The sequence below is a fragment of the Strongylocentrotus purpuratus genome, unplaced genomic scaffold (genome assembly GCF_000002235.5).
Source record: "Strongylocentrotus purpuratus isolate Spur 01 unplaced genomic scaffold, Spur_5.0 spur5_scaffold_20, whole genome shotgun sequence".
Classification (NCBI taxonomy): Eukaryota; Metazoa; Echinodermata; class Echinoidea; order Camarodonta; family Strongylocentrotidae; genus Strongylocentrotus; species Strongylocentrotus purpuratus.
In genome coordinates, this window is record NW_022145606.1 from 5,265,512 (window position 1) to 5,271,511 (window position 6,000).

Below are 6,000 nucleotides of genomic sequence, written 5' to 3' on the forward strand. Positions count from 1 at the left end.
TGTAATGGCGCAAACTGGCGCAAACTGGCGCAACATTTTGGAGCAAGCCGGGTGGCATTTGGCGCACGCCATATGGCACCCAGTTTATTCCACTTGGCGACACATGCCGAGCGGACATTAATTCGGCGCCACAGCGAGCCACTACGCGCCAATCACATAATCTTTGGCGCAAACTGGCGCCAACTGGCGCCGGCCCAGTGGACTCCTAGCATGACGGCACCAATTTTGAATGTGGCGCCACTTGCATCGAGCAATCAGCGCCAAGTGTCCGCCAAGTGGCACCAAATGGCGCGAACATATCGCCCTTTGGCGCAAACAATCCGCCTAATGGAATCCACTGGAATGTAATGGCGCGCGCCAAGTTGCGCCAATGAGATTTCGCGCCACATGGCCAAATAGGCAGTGGCCACCTCAGCATCTCTCATTATCTTCTGATGGAGCAGCATCATCACTCCAACATTATCAAAAGCCTCAGACATATCAAAATTGTAAATATTTAGTACAGATGTTGTTCATACAGCAGCTGAGGAGGGTCTGAACCAGGTAGCCGATGGCCGGTATTTATATAGTCGGCAAGTAGCGCCAAGCGGCGGCAAGTTCAAACCAATTTGGCGACCTTTGGCACAAACTAATCACCAAGTGGTGCAAAGTAGCCGTCTATTGGCGCGAATGGCGCCAACAGGGTGAATTTTGGAATCAAATGGCCGTGTAATGGCGCGAACTGGCGCAAACTGGCGCAACATTTTGGAGCAAGCCGGGTGGCATTTGGCGCACGCCATATGGCACCCAGTTTTTTTCCACTTGGCGACACATGCCGAGCGGACATTAATTCGGCGCCACAGCGAGCCACTACCGCGCCAATCACATAATCTTTGGCGCGAACTGGCACCAACTGGCGCTGGCCCAGTGGACTCCTAGCATAATCTACAACTGCTGACCAGGTGGTGAGATAAAAGAGCGCATGCATTTCAGGATTTAGAATTCCTACATCAGAAAATGGTATCACAGCAACTGTTCGCTGTCCCTTTCGATGGTTTCTCATCCATTGTTGAATGTGGAAAGAGTAGAACAAGCGAACAAAAACACGCATTAGCAAACTTAATGCTATTGAAGATTGTAAATGATGGATCAAATAACGTGACATTAAAACATGCAAGACTTAGCGCATTATCCTAAACTATTCAGTTTTTGTCAGGATGTAATTTTTCTTTTACCAACTCTGGCACACAAATTATAGGAAGGACGGAGTTCTAAATTTAGAAATATGTTTGATGCACTATTCGCAATACAATCCCCATACACAGTTTTGGATTTACACTGAAATTTCAAGTTGCTGGTAATTTAATATTTTGTAATAAATGTAAAACTGGTGCCTGGCTTCCGAAAGTCCCCGCAGTGGAAGCGCGGTTCGGAGCATGGAACTTCAAAGCCAAGTGGAATGTTACACATCCCATTGTTACGCTTTAGAACTCACGAATGCGTTGAATAAATTACAAGGGTTTCGCCAGCTTGATTCCAGTCCTTCTCTATCAAGTCCCTGAGTGAACCTCGTAACTTCTGTTAGCCACGCAAACATATCGTCACCCGTTTCACGAACCGTCCTCTCTGGCCAAATTCGGCATTTTTTTCAATTTTTATTTTTTTGCATTTTTTTCATGTACTAATAAATACCTACATTTTGTGAAAATTTCAGAGTCTAACATTGCGCGGTTACGTAATAACGACGTCATCGTAAAGCGTCCTCTTGCAATAAATTGGATATTTCTGTACCACGAACCGTCCTCTCTCGCGCTCGCGCGCTCAGGACACTTCGTGGTGAAGAATTTGACGTAAATTGATCCGTCTGCTGCACCACGAAGCGGCCGCTTCCCTGGAAAGTTTGCCCGGATCCAATTATTTCGTAAGTATATGCTCTAAGATCTATTTTCTAAAACATAAAATATTTTCAAAAAACAATAAGAGATTCTTCCTTCGGTTATAGCAATTGTATTTTTCTAAAAAGTTCATTTTATCATTAAATTCTCACGAAAAATTATGTTACAGTCCCGCCTATTCAGTTTTTGGTTGGACCTAACACGAAATCCTGTCTGACTGTTGATAATAAGAACTAACTTCAGATCTACTGAAGATATCTGCTTTCTAAGATTATTTAATGAATACTGTCTGTAGATTAGATAAACACAGGAAAAACTAGAACAAGAGCAATTCAACACTAGTAATTTAGGTCTAACTCTAGATCTAGACCTAGACCTAGGATCTACTTTGTCTTTATCTTACAATACTATTACTAACGACGACGATTTAGGCCTAGACCAGATCTATTTCTGATCAAAGAAAGACACAAATTAGACCTAGATGTAACTTAGTCTTAGTGTAGATCTAGACTAGAGTCTAGGTCTAGTCCTAACTTTTTTTAGTATTATTATTAAGATGTATAATGTTACTAACTAACCTATCTTATAGATTTTATCTAGATCTAACATTTGGACTAGATAGTTAAGGTTTTACCTAGGAGCTCCACCATTAGCAGATCTTAAGTCATTTGTGCCCTGCCCATTTCGGGGACCAAAACTGAAAGTTCTATTTTATATGTAATCTAATCAAGATAGTTACAATTAACGTACTGAACAATAGTTGGACTTCATCTAGATTAACCATTTTTTCATTACAAAAAAAATGTCTTATTCAGTCCCAAAAATTGGCAGGGACCAGGGTATTCATGTTCATGTTCTTGTTGACATTTTTATTTATGTACTTGAATGCATGGTGTAGTAAAATTATTGTAACTTTAATCTCTACCTATGTGTCAAATCATTGTGAAACCGATTTGTATATCATTGACTTTTATAATATTTTGTCTCATTTTTTTTCTTGTTTTTATTATCGCAGATGTGGCTGTGCAACTTAGAGAAGGAGATATCTAAAACAAAGCAGGTATGCCAAGACCAAAGAAGAGCAAAGGGAAAAGTGGATCAAGGTAAGAATTCTTATGTTTACCAGAATAAATATTTATAAATAATGAAATGGTGTTAAAAAACAATATATAGGTGATGTCTTTGACTTTATAATTTCAAGTGTTGGGCCAATATTAATGCAGAATAATAATTTCTTCATGAATTATAAAAAATAAGGCTATAATTTCTTTACCAGTTCATCTCTCATGGAACAGCTTAATATGTATGTTTATTACCGAATACATACCGGTATGCAAAATTGTTATGAAAATAAGGTTGTTGAAATCTCTCTTTCTTTTTTTTATTCGTTTTTAGACCGGATAAAGGCTATGATGTTTTGGTGCAATGGCATTTGAATGGTGCAAACAACATTGTTCATTCACCACTCCTTCAGTGGACAGGGAAGATGACAAAAGGGAAAGAGGTGATCATGGACTATGAAGGGACTCTGTGGCAAGGAATCGTTCTCGATTCAGAATATCTTGAAGATTCAGAATCGTCTGATGAGGAATTTGACATCCCCCTGGCACGACTTTCTGACAAATATGCAGGTATTACTCTCCTTTTCCTCTTTTTCCCAATTTGATATCATCTGAGTGTTAACCAGTTCTTGGGAGTATGAGAGTCTCGTCAAGAAAATGTTTACAATAATGAACTTGTGCATGAAAAAATGAACATATTTACAATAATGAATATGTATATACAAAAGAACGTAATTACAATTATGAATAAGAATGTTTGCATTATGAAAGTACAAGAATATAACAACAACAACAATCTAGACCAACTTTCCTACAAGATCTTAATGAGGAAAGACCGAAGCGCATGTTCAATATTATAAATGGATTCTTCTACATTTGTAAGATCTTTTTTTAGGGGGGAGGGGTGGGTGCAGGTTTGGGATGAGTCTTCTATTTGGGGGGGGGGGGAGGCATTGGAACTAGTGTGTATATTTCACTATTGTAGTCTTATTCATTTTTTTTTTTTTTTTTTTTTTTTTGGGGGGGGGGCATCTTCTTCGGAGAGTTTAAAACTAGTGTTTATATTCAATTTTTGTAATCCTACCCCAGAAGCAAAACTTGGTCCTCTACCCGTATCATCGCCATCACTTCCTGAAGATTCAACAGGATGTGGATCTGGATTGCCTGAACCAATATCCATCGCAAGTGACCAGATAACACAGTCTGATGAGGAATTTGACATCCCCCTGGCACGACTTTCTGACAAATATGCAGGTATTACACTCCTTTTCCCAATTTGATAGATAAGATAAGATAAGATTTTATTAAACTCTATCGAACCCCGATCGGGAGTATGAGAGTCTCAACAAGAACATATTGACAATAATGAATTTGTGCATGAAAAAATGACCATATTTACAATAATGAATATGCATATACAAATGAACTTAATTACAATTATGAATAAGAATGTTTGCATTATGAAAGTACAAGAATATAACAACAACAACAATCTAGACCAACTTTCCTACAAGATCTTAATGAGGAAAGACCGAAGCGCATGTTCAATATTATAAATGGATTCTTCTACATTTGTAAGATCTTTTTTTAGGGGGGAGGGGTGGGTGCAGGTTTGGGATGAGTCTTCTATTTGGGGGGGGGAGGCATTGGAACTAGTGTGTATATTTCACTATTGTAGTCTTATTCATTTTTTTTTGGGAGGGGCATCTTCTTCGGAGAGTTTAAAACTAGTGTTTATATTCAATTTTTGTAATCCTACCCCAGAAGCAAAACTTGGTCCTCTACCCGTATCATCGATCGCCATCACTTCCTGAAGATTCAACAGGATGTGGATCTGGATTGCCTGAACCAATATCCATCGCAAGTGACCAGATAACACAGTCTGACAGCCATGCAGGTAAAAATATCTTCCAATAATAGTTCATGACTATTCATAATAACATAAAGAAATCAGAGGACTGTCCACAGTACAAGGAAATTATACTGATGATAATAACTAAAGTGAAATTATATTGATACAGTTAGAATGGACAAAAAGCACACTTCATTTTATTGATTGTGTACGTGTTCTGAATATAAAAAGGATTTTCTATTCATTTATTTAATATCCTGATCAATTATTATCACACTTATTGTTTCTGTTGTGCTCAATATAACTTTACCTGTGTCCCGAAAATTATGTCATTACATTCACTATCATTGTTTTCCCTTTGTCTTTTTATCTTCTCCAGATTCTCCGCTCCATCCAAACATGCAGTGTGGTCAGAGAAATCCTGAAACATGTGACAATTTCATGTGTACTGATGAAGTTTGGGCAGCGTGTCCAGAGTGCTTGTGTTTCTTATGCTTCCTTCATTTTAACTTACGTGATGATTGCCTTTGTCATAATCTTGCATTCAATCTCAGTGAAATTCCACTTGACATCAGTTCAAGTGCATCACAGTACCAAGGGCTCACCAACGAAGAAGAAAGGAACAATGAAGACGAGGTTATGCCGTTAATGGAATCAAGAAGAGGAAACTTTGAAAACCAACAGACGTGGGAATCCCAAAGAGAGGGAAGAAATTGCAGGGGCATACAAAGTTCACATTGCTGAAAAAGAAAAAGTAAGAGAGTTGAAGAGTCTTGCTAAGGAAAGAGCTTCAGTTGACCACACATTTGTCTCTGCAGTTTTCGATCTGGAGCAGGTCATTTACTTGCCGAAGTCCCCACAATCTGACATTTTCTACAAACGTAGACTCAGCAACTACAACTTCACGATATATGAACTTGCAAGCAAGGACGGATGGTGCTTTCTTTCACACGAGTGCGAAACAAAAAGAGGATCCTGTGAAATTGCCTCACACGTCCATCGGTACCTTAACAGTCTAGATGAGAGGGGTGTGAAACAAGTAGTGTTCTACTGTGATGGCTGTGTCGGTCAAAATAAGAACTCTATCATCCCAACAATGCTGCAACATTTCATCGGAAAGGCTAAGTCCGTTGAATCGGTCACAGTTAATTACTTCCCTACAAACCACGGACAAAGTGAGGGTGATGCCATGCACAGCGTCATAGAACGAAGC

General features: G+C 39.1%; 1 long non-coding RNA gene across 1 annotated transcript; it reads left to right on the plus strand.

Moving 5' to 3' along the window:
• The first annotated feature begins 4,731 nt into the window (after window positions 1–4,731).
• On the plus strand, window positions 4,732–5,399 carry LOC115927177. The gene is made up of 2 exons (XR_004065479.1): window positions 4,732–4,832; window positions 5,167–5,399. It is a non-coding gene; the product is annotated as an uncharacterized LOC115927177 (long non-coding RNA).
• Window positions 5,400–6,000: the final 601 nt, after the last annotated feature.